Source organism: Tupaia chinensis, unplaced genomic scaffold (genome assembly GCF_000334495.1).
Source record: "Tupaia chinensis unplaced genomic scaffold, TupChi_1.0 Scaffold000253_1, whole genome shotgun sequence".
Taxonomy (NCBI): domain Eukaryota; kingdom Metazoa; phylum Chordata; class Mammalia; order Scandentia; family Tupaiidae; genus Tupaia; species Tupaia belangeri.
In genome coordinates, this window is record NW_006159733.1 from 793,723 (window position 1) to 815,324 (window position 21,602).

General features: G+C 42.7%; 1 protein-coding gene across 1 annotated transcript in view; it reads left to right on the forward strand.

The window, feature by feature from the left end:
* Nucleotides 1-153: 153 nt before the first annotated feature.
* The window catches only part of KCMF1 (potassium channel modulatory factor 1), a 101,359-nt gene continuing 79,910 nt past the window's right edge, over nt 154-21,602 (forward strand). Inside the window, exon 1 of the mRNA XM_027772111.1 lies at nt 154-254. The gene's annotated coding sequence lies outside the window, so the exon portion shown is untranslated. The remainder of the gene's footprint in view (nt 255-21,602) is intronic.

A 21,602-nucleotide genomic window follows, 5' to 3' on the forward strand; every position in this document is an offset into this window, starting at 1 on the left:
GGCGGCGGGAAGGTTCTGCGGCCGGAGATCGGGAAGCCCCCGCCGCCTGGAGCCGGCCCTGGCCTCGCGGCTAGGCCTCGGCGCGTCCCTGGGCTCGGGTAACCAAGTTCCCGGGGCGGATCCGGCCGGGCCGCGCCGAGTAAACTCCCTGCTCAGTCACCCCGACGGAGGGGGACTGCCGCCCCGCCGGCCGCGGGGCCCTCGCCGGCGTGCGCTGCCTCCCACACCAGGGTTTGGTAAAAGACCATGGCGAGGTCGGTTAATGGTCGGGGGCTGTTTTGGACTTAGTTGTAAGATTTAAAAACACAGTTAGGGTCCAGTTGCACATTAACAGACAGCTCTAGCTAGTTCCCAGTGCACAAAGAAATGTTGAGGGCCGAGGTATATAGGTGATGAGCTGGTTTTAAAAAAAAAAGTTAACTTCGATTTACTGCCATATGGTTTAGAAAAGGGGGAGGAGGGTTATATTTTCTTTGTTTTACTGCTACAGGCTTTTAAATAAAAAGTATCAATAGGTTTGGGGAAGAGTTTGTCCTGGTAAGGTTGATGCAAGATTGTGGAAGTGGCTTGAAGTATTTTATTGGCTAGGTGATGTAGGAGTGGAGAAAGTTTAGTGAATCAGATTAGTGTGTGCTTCGTACCGTGGAAGGGTATTCTTTAAGAAATACAGACCTTAGAATTTCAAGGTTGAAAACTCAGTATCACTAAAATTATACTTAAAGCAGGTTTCACAATTTCCACTAAGAATCGTAATGTTGAAATTGACTCAAAGAACATTTTGTGTTCCAGGATTCTGTATTTTAAAAGTTACAATACTAGTAGGAGACATACTGTATTTTTTTTTTTCACAAAGCATTTATTGAATATGTTTTGTGTTCAAGTGTTGGATCTCTTGAAATATTGTAATAAGGTGCATAGTCTCTTTGAAAGGAACATAGACAATATTTGGAAGTTATGCCTGTTTTTTCGTTTTATCTGCTACAGGAAGTGTAACCCCTATCTGTCATTTTAAAAAGCTTGTAATCAAAGTTATAATCAAATTTCAACTTGAGGTGTTACTGTTTATCATAGACTGTAGTCCTGTGTATATTGACCGCCTTCAAGACAAAATGAAAGTACATCGATGGCTGCAGACTCTTAACTCGGAAGAACTGGGAGAGTTAAAAATCACATAATTGTAGCCTGAGAAGAAGGGTGTTTGAGGCTCATGCACTCTGCTTTAAGAAGGCATCCAGATCGTTCCAGACTTGAGTATTCTCATCAGTGTCCTGAGAAAAGATTCCTGTACCCCCAGTGCTCTGTTAGAGTCATTGAGATCCCAGGTGTAGGACATTCTTAAATGTAACATGCATTCTGTAATAAGCCCATTTCCCCCCATTTGGTCCTATGGAAAGGCATGTGGCGATGAAACTTATATTACCTTTTAGTTACATGACTGCTTCAGAACCTCAGCACACTAATTGCATACCTTTCCTGGTAACTTACTTTAATGCCAGGTGTTTCTAAAAAGGAACAGACTTGCAATACAATATTTGACAAGTCATTATCTTTGGAGGTTCTAGTTTATGATGACATAAGGCAGAAATGGCGGTCCCACAAATGATACTACTTAATTCTTTGGATGTATTTTTTAAAAAAAATAATTACTGGGGACCAGCAGTTAGTGTAATGGCTATGTCGCTGGACTCCCACGTAGTTGACCGCGGTTCGCGTCCCGGACCCGGTGGCTTAAAACTCACGCCGGGCACGTGTGCGTGCATGCCCAAGATCCCGAGAGGAGAACGGAGAAGGGATTGTGGCGTGGCCATCCCCCCTGGAGGGGTGATTTCTCGCTTTCTGACTCTCTCTGTCTCTCCATCTATCTGGCAAGTGCACACGCCCTATAGCAAAAACCTCTCCCCCAAAAAAGAATTACTTATTTAATTTTATTTATTGTTGTTATTACTTAATTTTACTTATTATTATTATTATTTTAATTTGACCAGAGTGAGAAAGGGAAAATGAGACAGCAAGCCACCAGGTCCGGGACTCAAACTGTGGTCAGCCATGTGGGAGTCCAGCACCTTAACTACTATGCCGCTTGCCGGGCCCATTAAAGAATTGCTTTATTTAACTTTATTTATTTTAATTTGAGCAGAGAGGGACAGAGAGAGAGAGAGAGAGAGAGAGAGAGAGAAAGAGAGAGAAAGTGAGAAAGCAAGCTGTCAGGTCTGGGATTCGAACTACAGTTGGCCATGTGGGAGTCCAGAGCCCTTAACCACCATGCAAACTGCCGGCCCCTTAGATGTATGTTTTGTGGAATATTAGTTTAGGCTGCCATTGTTTTCATTTGTAGGAATTTGACCTGTCAGCAAACACAGGTATTACCAATTCTTTAATCACCTTTTTTTTCTTTGGTTCAACTACTCTTATTTCTTTTAGTATTTTTAGTGGTATGATTTTTGAGCTCTATTAATTATCTACCTGCCTCCAAATTCTCTGTAGTTCTTGTTTCCTTTCAGTAGAGAGACCCAGAACTGGATGTAGAAGTCTGGTAAAAGGTCTGAACTGGGGTAATTATAACGTTGTACTTTAGGGCCTTCTGTACACAAGTAATTTGTTACTTTGTTTTTGTCCTCACTTTGATGAATTGCACTATATTATATGTTGGTATTAATGATAAAACTTTGGACAACACAGCCCCAAGATGGACACCTGTCAAGCTTGCAGGCTCACTTGAAGCAGTAGGCTGTGTCTGAGAAACAAGATGCAATCAGGAGCCTAGAGAAATATTCTAGTCAGGGATCGGTATACATTTCTGTAAAGGGCCTAGTAGTAATACTGTAGGCTTAGCAAGCTATAAGATCTCTGTCAGGTCCGCCCTGGTAAGAAAGCAGATATAGACAGCATGTAATTGAATAAGCATGGCCATGGTCCAACTAAAATTTTATTTATGGACACTGACATTTGAATTTAATATAATTTTCATGTGTCAGGAAATAGGATTCTTCTTTTGATTTCCTCTCCCATTTAAGTTTGTCAAAACCATTCTTAGTTTGCAGTCTATACAAAAACTGGAGGTGGTCAGGTTTGGATGGAGGAATGTAGTTTACCTACCTGCGCCCTAGACAAGGACTTTAGAGAGTTGATGGATCTGTTTGTAGTCTAGAAAGGGCCTAACTACTCTGCTTGGTATGCCGTCATTTCCTTGAGGTAATGAGTAAATCCATGGATTGAATCAATTCTTCTGTACCTCTGTTTCCAGCAGCACCTTGTAAACTGGGAGAGACATAATGGCTCCTTGACAGGGGAACAAGTTCTCTACTTCCCAGGCCTTATCTTTGGTTCATTGTTTTTTTGAAGACGTTTTTGCTATAGAGCACGTGCGCTTGCCAGAAAGACAGAGACAGACAGACAGACAGAAAGAGAGAAATCACCCCCCAAGAGGGATGGCCATGTTGCAGTCCCTTCTCCTTTGTCCTCCTCTTGGGCTCTTGGGCACACACACGTGCCCATCATGAGTTAAGCCACCGGGTCCAGGATTTAAACCGTGGTGGACTACATGGGAGTTCACTGACATACCCATTACACCAACTGCTGGTCCCTTTTATTTTATTTTTTTATAAAGAAAGAGGTTTTTGCTATAGGGTGCACGTGCTTGTTGGAGAAAGAAATAGAAAGCAAGAAATCACTTGTGTTAACATTTTACAGACATTAATGCCTGATCATTTTGTTTTCATACTAGTACTGTCTATATAGCCGTGTGTAATACGTAGTAAAACCAATCGTTTTCTACTTTACCTATGTATTGTTAAAAGTCTGATCACCATACTTTATTTTAAATACATTTAAAATGTAATTATCTTATTTAGAGCTTAAAATCTACTTATAAGCTTTGCAAATAAAACACATCAAATAACTGTGCTTATTATATTAGCTAAAAGGAAATTTTGATTGTTTTAGCATAAATCGGAGCCTAATTGATTATCTGCATTTTGGTATACATATCCTACCTTAAATCGTTTAATCTTTTTTTCAGTTACTACTCTATCTAAGTCACTCTACTAGGGACCAAAGAATGTGAGAATGAATGAAAGACACAGCTACTAACTTTAAGTCTGTTGGAAAAGATGCATTTGCACATAGCTTTCACAGAACAATGTGAGAATGACATAAAGAAGGAAGGAAGAAATAAACCAATGACAAAACAATTGCCAAGTGTTCCTTACTAATATTGCTCAGCTTCAGGGAGGGAGTCTATTGTGATTCTAACACTTTTTTCTTGAGTACTATTTTCTTCCTCCTTCTCTTCCTCCTCCTCTTCTGGTGTTAGAGGGAATGTGTGTTCACAAGAGAGAGAAGGAGAGGAGAATGCACCTTCAATGACTGACTGGCCATGCTGCAATCCCTTTTTTTCTGTCTCTCTCTTTTCAGCATTTTAGTCATGCATGTACACGTGCCTTGTGTGTTTCTCAAGCAGCCAGGTCCAGGTCCAGGATTTAAACCATGCAGTCGGCAATATGGATCCACCTGCTTAAAATGTCCGGCCACAGGGCTGGTCCTTGAGTGCCTTTTTTTTTTTTTTTTTTTAAAGAATTATTTAACTAACTTTCTTGCTTTCTTTCTATTTGACCAGAGAGGCATAGAGTGAGAGCGAGCATGAGAGTGAGAGAGAAAGCAAGCCACCAAGCCAAATCTGGGACTCAAACTGTGGTTGGCCATGTGGGAGCCCAGAGCCCCTAAACACCACGCCACCTGCTGGCTCCTTGAGTGCCGCCTTCTCTCTGGGCCACTTTTGATTTTTGGGTAAAACTGTTTGAGATTTCAAAAAAAGGCCTTATTACTTGAGTTTATAATTCCATCAACTTTTTTTTTTTTGGAGAGGTTTTTGCTATAGGGCGCGTGCGCTCACCAGACAGACAGAGACAGACAGAGAGACAGAAAGCGAGAAATCACCCCCCAGGGGGGATGGCCACGCTGCAAACCCTTCTCCATTCTCCTTGGGGATCTTGGGCACGCACGCCCGCACGCCCGGCGTGAGTTTAAGCCACTGGGTCCGGGACTGGAACCGCGGTCGACTATGTGGGAGTCCAGCAACATAGCCATTACGCTAACTGGTTCCTAATTCCATCAACTTTTTAAAAGATTTTCATATTTAAAAAATAATAATCAAGTGGGGCCAGCAGGTGGCATGGTGGTTGAGGTGCTGGACTCCCTTACAACTGACCTTGATTTGAGTCCCAGACCTGGTAGCTTGCTTTCTCACTTTATCTCTCTCTTTTACTAATGAGTGCGTGTACCCTATAGCAAAAACTTAATAACTTTTTAATTTTTATTATTATTATTTTTTTGGGGGGTAAATGATTTTCACTGTAGGGTGCATGTGCTCGCTGGAGAGACAGAGAAAAAGAAAGGGAGAAATCACCCTTGGTGGGGATGACCACGCTGCAGTTGGGAATTTGGGCACACAGGCACTTACACTTGGCATGAGTTTAAAGTGGCTTAAAACCCTATAGTAAAAATGTCTTTAAAAAAAGAAAAGTGAATACATTCTGTTTGTTTTCTTTTTTCTTTTTTTTATATGTTTGCTATAGGCCACGTGCGCTCCCCAGAAAGACAGAGAGAGACAGAAAGCAAGAGACTACCCCCCCGGGGGGATGGCCACGCCGCAGTCTCTTCTCCTCCATTCTCCTCTTGGGATCATGGGCACGTATGCACGTGCGCCCAATGTGAGTTTAAGCCACCGGGTCTGAGACTCGAACCGTGGTTGACTACATGAGAGTCCGGCAATGTAGTCATTATGCCATCTGCTGGTCCCGATATTTTTTTAATTTTTAAATCGTGATAGTGGAGGGCTAGTCCCATGGCTAATGGCTAAGGGAGCCAGATCCCACATGGCTGACCCTCTGGTTTGGATCCCTCCCCTCTGTGGCCTGAAAAACATGTAGGGTACATATGAATGCAGTGTCCAAAATCTTAACAGAATGGAGAAATGGAGAAGAGATTGTGGCATGACCATGCTACATTAGGGGTGCTTTCCCCTTCTCTTTCTCTCTTCATCTCTCATGAGCATACATGTCCTCTGTTGAATTAAAAAAAAAAAAAGAGTAATAGTGGATAAATAGGCTGAGATCAGAGACCAGCAGTTTGCGTAATGGCTATGTCATGTTGCTGGACTCCCACGTAGTCGACTGGGGTTCGAGTCCCGGACCGAGTGGCTTAAACTCACACCAAGCATGTGTGTGTGTGTGTCCAAAATCTTAACAGAATGGAGAAATGGAGAAGAGATTGTGGCATGCCCATGCTCCATTAGGGGTGCTTTCCCCTTCTCTTTCTCTCTTCATCTCTCATGAGCATACATGTCCTCTGTTGAATTTAAAAAAAAAAAAAAAAGGCTGAGATCATATTGTTATGCTATTTTCAGAAGCATCTGATACTGTTTATTTTCAGAACATAAAAGTAAAATACTTTAGGGACCAGCAGTTAGCGTAATGGCTATGTCATGTTGCTGGACTCCCACAGTAGTCGACCGCTGTTCGCGTCCCGGACCCGGTGGCTTAAACTCACGCTGGGTGCGTGTGTGTGCGTGCCCAAGATCCCGAGAGGAGAATGGAGGAGAAGGGATTGCAGGGCGGCCATCCCCCCCCTCGGGGGGGGTGGTGGTGTTTTCTCGCTTTCTATCTCTCTGTCTCTGTCTGGCAAGCACACGTGCCCTATAGCAAAAACCTCTCCAAAAAAAAAAAGTAAAATACTTTATAGGACTTTACTCTAGTTAATCTCCCCAATTTTTTTTTTTTTTAATTTGTCAGAGGGTGCCTATATTTACTGGAAAGAAACAGAAAGAGGGAGGGAAAGTGAGAAAGCGCTCTCCCATGGGGGAGGGTCATGCCTCAGTTCTTTTTCCTGCATCAGTCCCTTTTCCTGCATTGCTCTTTTTGGGATTTTGGGCATGCATGCACACATGCCTAGTGTGGTTTTTTGTTTTGTTTTGTTTTGTTTAGTTCTTTTTTTTTTTGGAGAGGTTTTTCCTGTAGGGCATGTGCGCTCGCCAGAAAGAGACAGATAGAAAGAAAGAAATCATCCCCCATGGGAGAAGACCACTCTGCAACCCGTTCTCGTTCTCCTCCATTCTCCTCTTGGGATCTTGGACGTGCATGCACATGCGCCAGGGTGAGTTTAAGCCACTGGGTCTGACACTCGAACCGCAGTCGACTACATGGGAGTCCAGCAACATAGCCATTATGCCAACTGCTGGTCCCACCTAGTGTGTTATTTTAGGGCACTGGGCCCAGGACTCAACTTGAGCAGTCAGCTATGTGGGATCCAGCTGCCTTAACCACTATGGCTTGCTAACTTATTCTTCTAATTGACAAAAAAGTGTATATTCTTATAGTATACTACATGATGTTTTGAAATATCTACATTTTAGAATGGCCGTCATAACTTTTTAAAAGATTTTGGCAGAGAGTATTCGCACTGCCAGAGAGAAAAGCGGGAAGAGGGAGGAAAGCGCTCTTACCCCTCCCTCCACTAAGAGGCATGGTCAGGCTGAAATCCCTTTTCCTCCATTTCACTATCCTGTCAGGATTTTGGACATGCACACACATGCGCCTGGCATGTTTTTCATGCTGCTGAGTTTGGGATTTGAACCGCATGGTCAGCCATATGGGATCCATCAATTTTAATCAGTCAGGTCATGGGCCAGCCCCAGTCCTAACTTTCTGAAAGTTGTACCACTCTTTTCTTAGCAGATTTTAATGTTCCCTTCTCAGAAAAAACTGTCTGGCACTTAAAACACATACAGACAGTCCCAAAGAATTTCATTAATTTTGTTTTCACGATTTGAGGACTGCAAAACCAAGATAGCATGTGATTTTTTTTTTAAAGAGGTTTTTGCCTTAGGGCACGTGTGCCAGCTGGAGAGAGAGATAGGGACAGAGATAGTGAGAGGGAAAGTAAGAAATCAGCCCCCAGTGGGGATGGCCATGCCACTATCCCTTCTACATTCTCTTCCCGGGATCTTGGGCATGCATGCACATGTGCCTAGCATGCTTTTCTCTTCCTTCCATCCTTCCTTCCTTCCTTCCTTCCTTCCTTTCTTTTTAAAGAATTATTTTTTATTTAACTTTATTTACTTTAGTTTGATTGGAGAGGAACAGAGTGAGAAACTGAGAAAGCAAGCCACCACGTACAGGACTCAAACTATGGTTGGCCATATGGGAGTCCAGGGCTCTTAACCACTACACCACTTGCTGGCACCCTGGCATGATTTTCAAGCCACTGGGTCCAGGACTCCCACCACTTTTGGCCATGTAGGAGTCCAGCAATGTAACTGCTACGCCATCTGCTGGCCCCATCATGTGATTAAGGTGTCTTACTTTCCTAAAGCAAAGTAAGTTGATCCCCTCACTGAAAAGATTTTATCATGATGATTTCTTACAATTTATTTTTTCTTCATAATCTGTTAAAAGATTGGCATTCTTACTTAAAACTTCTTCAGTTTCAGTAGCTGATTTACATTTACCTGACTTTCAATAAAGGATGGATAAGAAGGTAAATTTATGGGGAAATGCATATTTTAATTTCTGAGGGGTCTTTAATTTCATATAAGGTTCATTTGGAAGCTTATTTTCCCATATTTTGACATTTGTGTTGAAGTTAAAACATAGCAGGGACCAGCAGATGATGACATTATGGTTAGTTACATCACCAGACTTCTCACATAGTTGACCACAGTTCGAGTCCTGGACCCATCTGCTTAAGGCACATGTGAATGCATGCCCAAAATCCCAAGAGGAGAGTGGAGAAGAGATTGCAGTGTGGCTATACCCCCTAGGGGATGATTTCTCATTTTCCATCTGTCTTTTTTGTCTCTCTGGCTAGTGCTCATACCCTGTGTCAAAAATCTCTGTGGAAAAAAAAAAAGTAGCTAAATACGATGTTCTTGTCTTTTTTTTTTTTTTTTAAGAGGTTTTTGTTTGAGGCATGTGTGCTCAAGGGGTTGGTAGGTTTAGGGGAGAAAGAGACAGAGACAGTGAGAGGGAAAGTGAGAAATCACGAGGGGGTTGGGAGGGAAATGGCCCCACTGTAATTCCTTCTCTTCCATTCTCTGGTCTTAAGCACCATGCCACTTGCTGGCCCCTTATCTTAGGATTGTAAGATGTATCAGCAGCAATTTTGTTTAAATATAGTAAACTTTTTCATAGTGGACACTTATGAAAGGGCCAGCCCTGGAGTACATTGGTTAAGCGCTGGCCAGAGGAAACTGATCTCACATGGCCAACTGTGGTTTGCATCATGGCCTGCCACTTGATAAATATGCTGGGTGCATGTATTTGTATGCTGAAAATCCTGACTAGGGGGAGGTAGGGAGGGAAGGGGATGTGGCTTGACCAGGCCCTGTTTGAGGGTCACTTTTTCTCCCCTACAACCTCGGAATTCACACATTCTCTCCCATATTTATTAAACAAACAAAAACTAAACAAAGAAACAAAAGAAATAAACTTAGGAAACTCTGATGTGAAACAACCAAATTCCCTCATATTAAGCTTGCAACCCTTTCACAAGAAATCATCCATTTAGAGCTATAACTTAATTTTTGAAAGTATCAGCTTTATGGGGCTGGCAGATGCATGGCTAACTGCAGTTCAGGTCCCATACCTGGCAGCTTGCTTTCTTACTTTCCCTCTTTCCGCCCTCCCCTCTCCTTCTCTGGTCAAATTAAAAATAAGCAAATAAAATTGAATAAATAATTGTTTTTTAAAGGATAATTTTATTTAATTTTACCCATTTATTTATTTCAGTTTTACCAGAGAGAGACAGAGCAAGCAAGAGAGGGAGAGAGATTGCACAAGCACATGTGTGTAAGCTGCCTGGGACCAGAACCACGGTCGGCCATGTGGGAGTCCAGTGCCCTTAACCATCACACCACCTGATGGCCTCTGAAAAAAATAATTCTTTAAAAAAATAAGCTTGGGGTACCAGCAGTTAGAGTAATGGCTATGTCGCTGAACTCCCATGTAGTTGACCGTGGTTCGAGTCCCGGACCTGGCAGCTTAAGCTCACACCCGAGCATGTGCGTGCGTGCCCAAGATCCTGAGAGGAGAATGGAGGAGAGGGATTGTGGTGTGGCCATCCCCCCCCGGGGGGGGCGATTTCTCGCTTTCTGTCTCTCTCTCTCTGTCTCTCTGACGAGTGCACACACCCTTGTAGCAAAAACCTCTCAAAAAATATATATATAAAAAAGCTTGGGACCTGCAGTTAGTGTAATGGCTTTGTCGCTGGACTCCCATGTAGTCAACCATGGACCCAGTGGCTTAAACTCATACCAGGCATGTGTGCGTACATGTCCAAGATCCCAAGAGGAGAATGGAGGAGAAGGGATTGCGGCGTGGCCATCCTTCCTGGGGGTGATTTCTCGCTTTCTTTCTCTGTGTCTCTGTCTTTCTGGCGAGTGCACGTGCCCTATAGAAAAAAAAAAAAAAAAAACCTCTCCCCCCCCAAAAAAATATAAATAAGCTTTATAATATCTACCATGCACCTTTTTTTCTTTTCTTTTCTTTTTTTTTTTTGAGATTTTTGCTACAGAGCATGTGTGCTCGCCAGAGAGACAGAAAGCAAGAAATCATCTTGTTTTCTGTAATGGCCATACCACAGTCTCTTCTCTTCCATTCTCCTCTTGGGATTTTGGGCACACATGCACACACGTACCCAGTGTGGGTTTTAAGCTGCCGGGTCTAGGACTTGAACTGTGATCGATTACATGGGAGTCCAGCAATGTAACCATTATGCCATCTGCTGGTTTTCTACCATGTACTTTTTAATAATTGAGAGAGTGTGTGGGAGGAAGAGAGGTATTTTTGAGGGTCTCACCCTGTGGTGATCCTCTCGTCCCAGCCTCCCATTCAGGCTAGGACCACTGGGATGTGATACTGTACTTGGCCTGTTTAGGTTGAGCCAGGAACCAAACCCAGGCCTCCCATACAGCCTCAGCCATCATACAGTGGTGATGTACTTGTACTACCATGGTTGGGCCTACCATATATTGGGTCATTGGGAAAGTCTGGAGCATATTTGCATAGGAAAATACTTCATGACTTTTCCGATGACCTAATACATTTGCCCAGTCTTTTTTAAATAAAGATTTTTTTTTTCATTGAACTTGATTTTTATTTATGTATTCATTTGTTTTTAATTTGATCAGAGAGTGAGAGAGAGAGGGAAAGTGAGAAAGCAAGCCACCACATCCAGGACTTGAACTGCAGTCAGCCATGTGGGAGCCCAGCGCCCCCAACCACCACACTGCCTGCTGGTCCCATCCCAGATTGTTTTTAAACTGGATGTTCCGAAAGTTGTTTTTACAGGGTGAGAAAGCAGTAAGTTAGTAAGTCACTATGCTCTGTGAGGTTCACATCTGGAGACCTCCTTGAGACCTCCCTGATTATGCTGGTCACACGTGCATGGTCCAGGGCAGGAGGCTGGAAATGGGTCATGGTGTGAAGGCCCTGGTGAGGGAGTGCTCTCTCTATCTCTGTCTCTGTCTTGTACTTGGGGTGAATAAATATATGGACTTTTGTTTCTTTGTTTTCCTGTGGGGCAAGTGTGCTCTCTGGACAGAGAGGAAAGTGAGAAAGCACTCTCCAGGGGGCTTGGCCATGCCACAGGTCTCTTCTCCATTCTCTTCTCAAGATTTTGGGCATGCATGCCTGTGCACCCAGTGTGTTTTACAAGCCAAAGGGGCTGGGACTTGAATACTGCAGTTGCCCATGTGGGACCTACCTGCCTTAACCATGTGCCACCAGCTGGCTGTAAATGGACTCGTAAAAAAGTTGTTTTAGTGAAGGTTAAGGTATCATTGAATTATCCTAAGAATAATGTTTTTTATCTTTGCAAATACTACTGTGGTACTAACTCCATGAACATGAACTTAAAGGAAATATTCTTTGTACTTTGTATTTGTAAAAGTTAAAAGTAGTATGCTGTTCACAATGAAATTGCTCACAGATTAATTTTGTATTAATTTTAGTGTTGTCCCAAAGGCTATGATGTTTTTTATTTCCTTAAAATTGTGTGTGTGTGTGTGTGTGTGTATAGTATATATAGAGAAAGAGTCACCGAAGTTATTCATTAAATTTGGGGAAAGAGCCCTTACAAAGTATAGAGATCAGAGCATTTTCATACTGTGATAATTTCATATATTAGCCATATTTCAGTTTATGTTGGAGATAGGGTATAAACCAGACAGTTTTCAAGGAACACATCACCTGGGTTACATGGAAGAAGAGTGAGTGGTCAGGAAAAGACTTGTTTTTTGGGGTGGTAAGGACAAGAGGCCAGGCAGCTATTGGCTCAGTAAGATAGGCAAGGTGGGTATGAAACTTGGAAGTGATCTGTGGCTACTGGGTTTCAGAAACAGAGAACCAGTTCTCCATGCCTGATGGAATGTCCTGAGAGCTGGATCCTGGGAGGTGGAAATTCAGAAACGATCAAGAAGTGAATTGCTTTGTTAGGCACATTCCACAGCTACCCTCATGGTCTTCCCAGTGATTGTTCATTGAGGTTACTGCCTATAGAACTGTTTTCCATAGGTGTCTTTCTGCATTATAGCAAAGCAGTTGTGGATCATCCAGTTGATACACCCGATCCCTTGATTTCATCTCTTCTACGGCCACAGTGCCAACCAGCAGTCTAGCAAGTTTTGCCATTGTCCATAAAGGGTGAAAGTATGGGTGCATCCCTGTAAGTGTGTAACTGCTGCTAGAAGAAAACACCGAAGTCACAGGAGTGGGTCAGTTGTGTCACCTTCAGCTCGGAGAGACAGAACAGTAAGTGGGTGAAGCCTCTTGACATCATGCCTAATTAGGTTTGCACATTATCTTCTGTAGAATTGTGTGGGTTTTTTCCTCTCTCTTTCTGATAACTTGGTGCCAGAGTCATGAACTTCAACTCTAATATTTTTATAGTAAGAGAATTTTCATTAGGCGAGTCAGTATCTTGAGGGTTAAATCGATGAATTGGCTATTACAACAGTCACAGGTATATTTGAGTATAATTTATGTTTTGTTTGTTTATTGTTCCTTTCCACCCAGCAAAGTTAAGGGTCCCTTAGGTGGCCCTCTTGCCTTATCTAAACCCCAGCCATTTTTAATGCTGTAATTGTTGACTTGTCTACCTCCAGGACAGGCTACCTGAGGGCCAGATAAACCTTTGTTCCCTACCACCTAGCATAGTGTCTGGCCTATGGAAGGCCCAGTGAAGGTTTGTGAGTTATTGTTAGATGTGCTACTCCTTGTCTAAAAACAATGAGACTGGGGAATGCGCTCCTGTTTTTATCTGGAGAAGTTGGTTAAGAGGAAGGGGGATTGTGGGAAAGAGGACTTGGAACTTTCATGGAAGAGGGGTTGAATAAACTACAGAGAGCAAAAATAATTTAGGGACCTGACTCCTAGGGAGTTGGCCTGGGTGAAACTCTAGGGTACTGTTTTGTTCTACCTCTAGCTCTGATTTCACACTGACTTGCCATGGCTTCTGCATATTAATTGAACTGAGTTTCTGTTCATTCAGTCATGACTGTCAACTGCCTACTCTAGTACCACTCAAAATCATCTCTAGTGGTTGCCACAAGTTGTTGACCCCTTGCTGGAGGATGGTAATATTCAGTGGGTTTGAAACACATGTTTGGAAATTAAATGCTTTCCTGTTGCATAGGCTGTGACTATTTTCCAGTGTTGCTGGAATTAGTCTTTGAAGTTTATGTTTTATGACAAGGTAATTAAATCATGTAAATATTTTAATATTTTGGCAATATTGGGTATCACACTATTTTTAAAGCTGATTTTCTTTTATGTTTCACAGTTACTTCTAATTCTACTCAGGAGCACATTTCTTTCTTTAACAGTATTGTCCTTAAGCTATGGTACAATTCTGAAGTCTCAACATATGATCGCATATGTTAAAAGAATGCTCTTCATAGGTTTGTAATTATATATTTTTTCCCCTTTAATTTATTGTAAGGGTGCATGCACTAGCCAGAGAGAGAGGTGGTGGGTGGTGGTAAGAAAGCACTCCCCAGGGAGGATGGCCATGCCGCAGTTCTTCCCTTGCCATTCTCCTCTCGGGATTTTAGGCACACATGCACATTTGTCCAGAGCATTTTTCAAGTCGCTGCACAGCATGTTTGTGTAGCTGTAGGTATGGATATTAATAGTGGTCACAGGTGGGACTAAAATTATTTTTTAAATAATTATTTAGTTTTATTTATTGATTTTTTTTTTCTTAAGAGAGATTTTTGCTATAGTGCATCCCTGTAAGTGTGTAACTGCTGCTAGAAGAAAACACCGAAGTCACAGGAGTGGGTCAGTTGTGTCACCTTCAGCTCGGAGAGACAGAACAGTAAGTGGGTGAAGCCTCTTGACATCATGCCTAATTAGGTTTGCACATTATCTTCTGTAGAATTGTGTGGGTTTTTTCCTCTCTCTTTCTGATAACTTGGTGCCAGAGTCATGAACTTCAACTCTAATATTTTTATAGTAAGAGAATTTTCATTAGGCGAGTCAGTATCTTGAGGGTTAAATCGATGAATTGGCTATTACAACAGTCACAGGTATATTTGAGTATAATTTATGTTTTGTTTGTTTATTGTTCCTTTCCACCCAGCAAAGTTAAGGGTCCCTTAGGTGGCCCTCTTGCTTTATCTAAACCCCAGCCATTTTTAATGCTGTAATTGTTGACTTGTCTACCTCCAGGACAGGCTACCTGAGGGCCAGATAAACCTTTGTTCCCTACCACCTAGCATAGTGTCTGGCCTATGGAAGGCCCAGTGAAGGTTTGTGAGTTATTGTTAGATGTGCTACTCCTTGTCTAAAAACAATGAGACTGGGGAATGCGCTCCTGTTTTTATCTGGAGAAGTTGGTTAAGAGGAAGGGGGATTGTGGGAAAGAGGACTTGGAACTTTCATGGAAGAGGGGTTGAATAAACTACAGAGAGCAAAAATAATTTAGGGACCTGACTCCTAGGGAGTTGGCCTGGGTGAAACTCTAGGGTACTGTTTTGTTCTACCTCTAGCTCTGATTTCACACTGACTTGCCATGGCTTCTGCATATTAATTGAACTGAGTTTCTGTTCATTCAGTCATGACTGTCAACTGCCTACTCTAGTACCACTCAAAATCATCTCTAGTGGTTGCCACAAGTTGTTGACCCCTTGCTGGAGGATGGTAATATTCAGTGGGTTTGAAACACATGTTTGGAAATTAAATGCTTTCCTGTTGCATAGGCTGTGACTATTTTCCAGTGTTGCTGGAATTAGTCTTTGAAGTTTATGTTTTATGACAAGGTAATTAAATCATGTAAATATTTTAATATTTTGGCAATATTGGGTATCACACTATTTTTAAAGCTGATTTTCTTTTATGTTTCACAGTTACTTCTAATTCTACTCAGGAGCACATTTCTTTCTTTAACAGTATTGTCCTTAAGCTATGGTACAATTCTGAAGTCTCAACATATGATCGCATATGTTAAAAGAATGCTCTTCATAGGTTTGTAATTATATATTTTTTCCCCTTTAATTTATTGTAAGGGTGCATGCACTAGCCAGAGAGAGAGGTGGTGGGTGGTGGTAAGAAAGCACTCCCCAGGGAGGATGGCCATGCCGCAGTTCTTCCCTTGCCATTCTCCTCTCGGGATTTTAGGCACACATGCACATTTGTCCAGAGCATTTTTCAAGTCGCTGCACAGCATGTTTGTGTAGCTGTAGGTATGGATATTAATAGTGGTCACAGGTGGGACTAAAATTATTTTTTAAATAATTATTTAGTTTTATTTATTGATTTTTTTTTTCTTAAGAGAGATTTTTGCTATAGAGCATGTGTGCTTGCCAGAAAGACAGAGAGAAAGTAAGAAATCACGCCCCCAGCAGGGATGGCCATGCCGCAATCTCTTAATCCCTTCTTCATTCTCCTTTTGGGATTTTGGGCACCCACGGGACTGGCCTGTTTTAAACCACAGGATCTGGGACTGTGGTCAATTACATGGGAGTCCAGCAATGTAACCATTATGCCATCTGTTGGTCCCTATTTATTGTTACTTTTAAATTTGCTGTAGGGCACATGTGCTTGCTAGAGAGAAAGTGAGAAATCATCCCCTGGGGGATGGCTACACTGCAATCCCTTCTCCTTTCTCCCTTCTCTCAGGATTTTGGCTTGCAAGCACACTCGTATGATGTGAATTTCAAGCCTCCCAGAATTTCAAGTCTGGGACTCAAACCACTGTTGGCCATGTGGGAGTTCAGTGTCTTAACCACCACAGCACCTGCTGTCTCTTATTATTATTATTATTATTTTAGTTTGTTATAGGGCACGCATGCTCACCAGAAGAAAAGAGTGAGAGAGAGAAAGCAAGCCACCATGTCTGAACTCAAGATGCTGTCAGCTATGTGGGAGTCCAGTGCCTTAACCACTGTGCCACCTGCTGGCCCCTACTATTACTTTTTAAATTTGCTATAAGGCACATGTGCTCACCAGAGAGCTAGAGAGGGATAAGAGCATAAGAGTGCGCACAAGCTGCCAGGTGCAGGACTTGAAAGGCTGTTAGCTGTGTGGGAGTCCAGTGCCTTAACCCCTATGACACCTGTTGGCCTCCCATGTTTGTGATTTAAATTCACTGGTAGCCACTCTAAAACAATTAAGAGGAGGACCAGCTGGTGACTTGGTGGTTAAAGGGGCTGGATCCCACATGACTAACTGCAACTTAAGCCCTAGAACTGGTGATTTGAAAAATGTGTGTGTACCTGTCTCCAGAAATCCTAAAGAGGGTGGAAGAGAAAGGATTGTGGTGTGGCCAGTCCTGCTGGGGGCTGCTCTCCCTACCCCCTTCAGTGAATGCACATGCCCTTTAGCAACTTAAAAAGTAGAGTGTAATGATCCTTTTTTACAGTAGTATTTTTGGGGGCCATCAGGTGGTATGGTGGTTGAGATGCTGGACTCTCACATGGCCGACTACACTACAAGTCTGGAACCTGGCAGCTTCCTTTCTCACTTTCTCTCTCTCGCTGGTGAGCACCTGTGCCCTATAACAAATTAATAATAATAGGGGCTGGCAGGTGGCATCATGGTTAAGGATGCTGGACTTCCACATGGTCGACGGTGGTTTGAGTCCAGCAGTCCAGAACCTGGTGGCTTGCTTTCTCACTTTCCCTCCCTCTCACTCTCTTTCTCTCTCTCTCTGGTTAAATTAAAATAAATAAAATAAATATAAAATTAAATAATTCTTAATATAATTTAAAAATTAATAATAAAAAATAATAATGTTTTTAAAGTATTTTAAAGAATTATTTATTTAATTCCATTTGTTATTATCATGTTTAATTTGACCAGAGAGAGAGAAAGGGAAAGCAAGACGCAGGCTGCCAGGTCTGGGACTCGAACCGTAGTCAGCCATGTAGGAGTCCAGTGCCTTTAACCACCACACCTGACCTGTTGGCCCCTTAATTTTTTTTTTAAAGAGAGGTTTTTGCTGTAGGGCTGGTGTGCTCGCCTGAGAGACAGAAAGTGAGAAATCACCCCCCAGGGTGGGTTGCCACACCACAATGCCATTTCCATTTTCCCTTCAGAATCTTGGGCACACCTACACATGTGTCCAGCATGAGTTTTAAGTTGCCGGGTATGGGACTCAAATTGCAGTCGACTACGTGGGAGTCCAATGACATAACTGTTACACCATCTGCTGGTCCACTTTAAAGTAATTTTAAGACAGCTGATTTGGAGGTAATACTCAGACCAGTATCCATACTAACCACCTACTGGTGATTTCTTACTTTTACCTATATAGTGTATTGTTTTAGTCAGTTACAATTACGCTGAGAAGGTAGTCTGTTAAAAATTAAAGGCCTATGGGGCTGGCAGGTGGCATGGTGGCTAAGGGCCCTGGTGTCCCACGTGGCCAAATGAGGTTCAAATCCCGGACCTGGCCACTTGCTTTCTCTCTCCCCGCCCCATCTCTTGTCAAATTTAAATAAGTAAACAAATAAAGTTAAATAGTTCTTTTTTTTGGGGGGGAGGGGTTTGCTATAGGGTGCGGGCACTTGCCAGAAAGAGAGAGACAGAGAGACAGAAAGTGAGAAATCAACCCCTGGGGGGATGGCCACGCGCAATCCCTTCTCTGTTCTCCTCTCAGGATCTTGGGCTTGCATGCACACACGCCCAGCGTTAAGCCACTGGGTCCGGGACTTGAACCATAGTCGACTATGTGGGAGTCCAGCGACATAGCCATTACGCTAACTGCTGGTCCCAAGTTAAATAGTTCTTTAAAAGAAATGAAAGGCCTAATGTTTTTCTGCCTTCAATTTAGTGAAGCACATTTCCATGGAACAGTCTTATGGTCTTAATCTTTTCCCTCTGTGGCTAAATCACTGACTTTTTTTTTTTTCTTTTGAAATAGAGTGAAAATGCAAGAAATATAGTTTTTGGGTATGTTATCCAGTGGATCTTGGTCTCTGAGTTTGGTTCTAGTGTCAGCGTCACTTGGGAACTTGCTAGAAGTGCAGACTCTTGGGCTCCATCCTAGACCTACTGAATCAGTTTCTTGGGATGGGCCAGCAATCATTTTGCTTTTGTTTTCGTTTTCTTTTCTTTTTTTTTTGCCAGAGGGTACCAGAAACGTAGGTGGGATGAGAAAGCACCTTCTACCACCACCCCATGGGGAATGGTCACAGTGCATTTTCTTCTCCATTTCTTCCTCCTGTTGAGATTTTGGGCACACGTGCCTACATATTTTCAAGCCGCCAGTTTTGGACTTGGGACCACACAGTCAGCCATGTGGGATCCAGCCACCTTCAACACACCACTGGCTGGTTGGAACCAATCTGTGTTTAACAAGTTCTGGTCTGGATCCAGATAAGACCAAAAGCATTTGTGAGATGGTTATTGCCAGTGACAGTGGCAGCCAGTAGTCCTGGGACAATTTACCAAATGGAAATGAGTTATTGACCTTGGCCTCATTCTTGTTGAATATCATGGTGGTGTCAGCTGAGAAGGTGAAAGAGACATGTACTCTCTGCTCCAGTCTAGTATTCATTCTGCATGTATTTGTTGAATGCATATTTGGAGTCAGACACTGTTATGTGTTACTAAGGATACCAGAGTGAAAAAAACAAAGTTCTTCTCCCTATGACACTCACTTCTGGGATATACCAGAGGTTGGCAGCTATGGTTCTTGGACCAAATCTAACCCCTGCTTGTTTTCATTAATAGTAGTTTGTTTATTTTTCGGTCAGGAAGAAATAGTTGTTGCTGTTGTCTATAATTTCTCTATAGGCCATGTATACTGTGTGTGGGCATGACTTTCTCACATCCACCAGGAAGGACAACCACACCACAGTACCTTCATCATTCTTCTCTCAGGATTTTGTGCATGTCCACACATGCCCCCAGCATGTTTCTCAAGCTACCAGGACCAGGACTCAAACCACTTAGTCAGCCTTGTGAAATCCAGCCTCCTTAGCCACCCTGCTATCTATGACTTCAAAATAAAGTTTTATTGGAACACAGATACATCTGCTCATTTATATATTTTCTAAGCTGCTTTTTGTGCTAAAACAGCACAGTTGAGTATTTGCAACAGCAAGCTGAAAATATTTACTATCTGGCAGTTTACAGAAAATGTTTGTAGATCCCTGGGATAGACCACAAAAGAACACATATGTAATAGTGTGTTAGGAGGTGAGAAGTTATGTGAAAATTCATAAAGTAGGCTACAGGAATAATGAGTAGGCCTACTTTAGATATGGTGGTCACTGAGGGTCTATCTGGAGATGGAACATTTGAAGAAAAACTTAAATTAAGTGAGGGATATTTAGGGAGAAAGCATATGGCTAAGGGTGCAGTAGGTGCAGAGGCCTGAAACATGACTGTTCTTGGAACATCAAAGAGATCTTGTAGCTGACATAGCCAGGGCCAGATCCTGCACACACCCATGTAAGGCTGCAGCAAGGACTGACTCTGTGAATGTGTCGTTACATATTTCAGAGCTGCTTCTGTGGACAGATCTTTCTGGCCAAAAAAAATGGCAGACAATGGAAAGTAAACACCCAGTGTTGTGTTCCAGACATCTCTAAGAAACATTTCTATGCAAACTTTCTCCTACTCTATCACTCTTTTAAGCTTCATCTTCCTCTGCCCTGGTGTATCAGTGTACTTTATTTAGCTGATGTATCGGGGGAGTGTGGGGTTTGGTTGAGAGCAAATCTCTCTGGTTTAAATGTAAAACCTTTGGGCCTAGAAATTGGGTCATCTGTGTTAGCAGTGTTAGGAGCTGTCATATTTCTAAAAAAAAGTCCTTACCTTTATGTTGAAAGACAGACTTTGGTTTCTGTTCTAATTTTTTTGTTGTTATTGTTTGTTTAATTTGCCAGAGGACAGTTGTATTTGCAGGAGATAGCAAGAGAGAGCAAGAAAGTACCCCCTATAGGGCATGATCGCATCACAATCCCTTCTCCTCCACTCTTCCTCCTTTTGGGATTTTGGTCATGCACACACATGCCTTGTGTGATTCCCCCCCCAAGCCACCAGGTCCGGGTACCTATTCTGTTTAATTAAAAACAAAATACCGGAGCTGGTCCCACAGTCTAGTGGTTAAAGGAGCTGGATCTTACATGACCAACTGCACAGTTTGAATCCTGGCTTTAGTGGTTTGAAAAACATGCTGGGTACGTGTGTGTGTGTCCCAAATCGTGACAATATGAGGAAATAGAGAAGGAATTGCAACATGGCTACATCTCTTCAGGAGTGCTTTCTCCCATCTCCCCCTCTTGTCATCTGTCTTGGAGTGAAAGAAGACATGAGCCCTCTTGGAATTAAAGAATGTACTGGTTGTGACTGTTGGTTGATTTCACATTTTTCATGGTCGTGACCTCCTGTTCCTGGTTTAGCCTGTCTAATCCAAAACTGTAAGTCCTTATATGCAAAATATTGAGATAGATAGTGTGAGATATGTAGAAAACTCTTAGAGGGGCCAGTAGGTGGCATGGTGGTTAAGGTGTTGGACTCCTATATAGCCAACTGCATTTGAAGTTCCAGACCAAGTGGCTTGAAATCGTGCTGGGAACATGTGCATGCATGCCGCAGATTACCAGAGGAGAGTGGAAGAGAAGGGATTGCAGCATGCCATCCCCTCTGGGATTTTACACTCCTTCCCCTCTCTCCAGTGAGTGCCCATACCCTATACCAAACTAGGGAGAAAAAAATAAAAGACTGGGGAAAAGAATGTGTCAAATCAGTTATCATACATTCTGTAGGGTTACCGAATGGAATAAGGCTTATTAAAACATTTTGGGGGGACCAGCAGATAGCATAATGGTTATGTTGCTGGACTCCTACATAATTGACCATGGTTTAAATCCTGGCCTCGGCAGCGGCTTAAAGTGCACACTCCGTGCATGTGTGTGAGTGCCCAAAATCCGGAGAGGAGAATGGAGGAGAAGGGATTACAGCGTAATCAGTCCCCCACTCCTCCCCCCCCGCCCCTCCCCCGTGTGATTTCTCACTTTCTGTCTCCAGTGAGTGAAAATTACTCTTAAAAAAAAAAAGGAATTTGCATTTGGGGCCAACCTGGTGGTTACTGGTGCT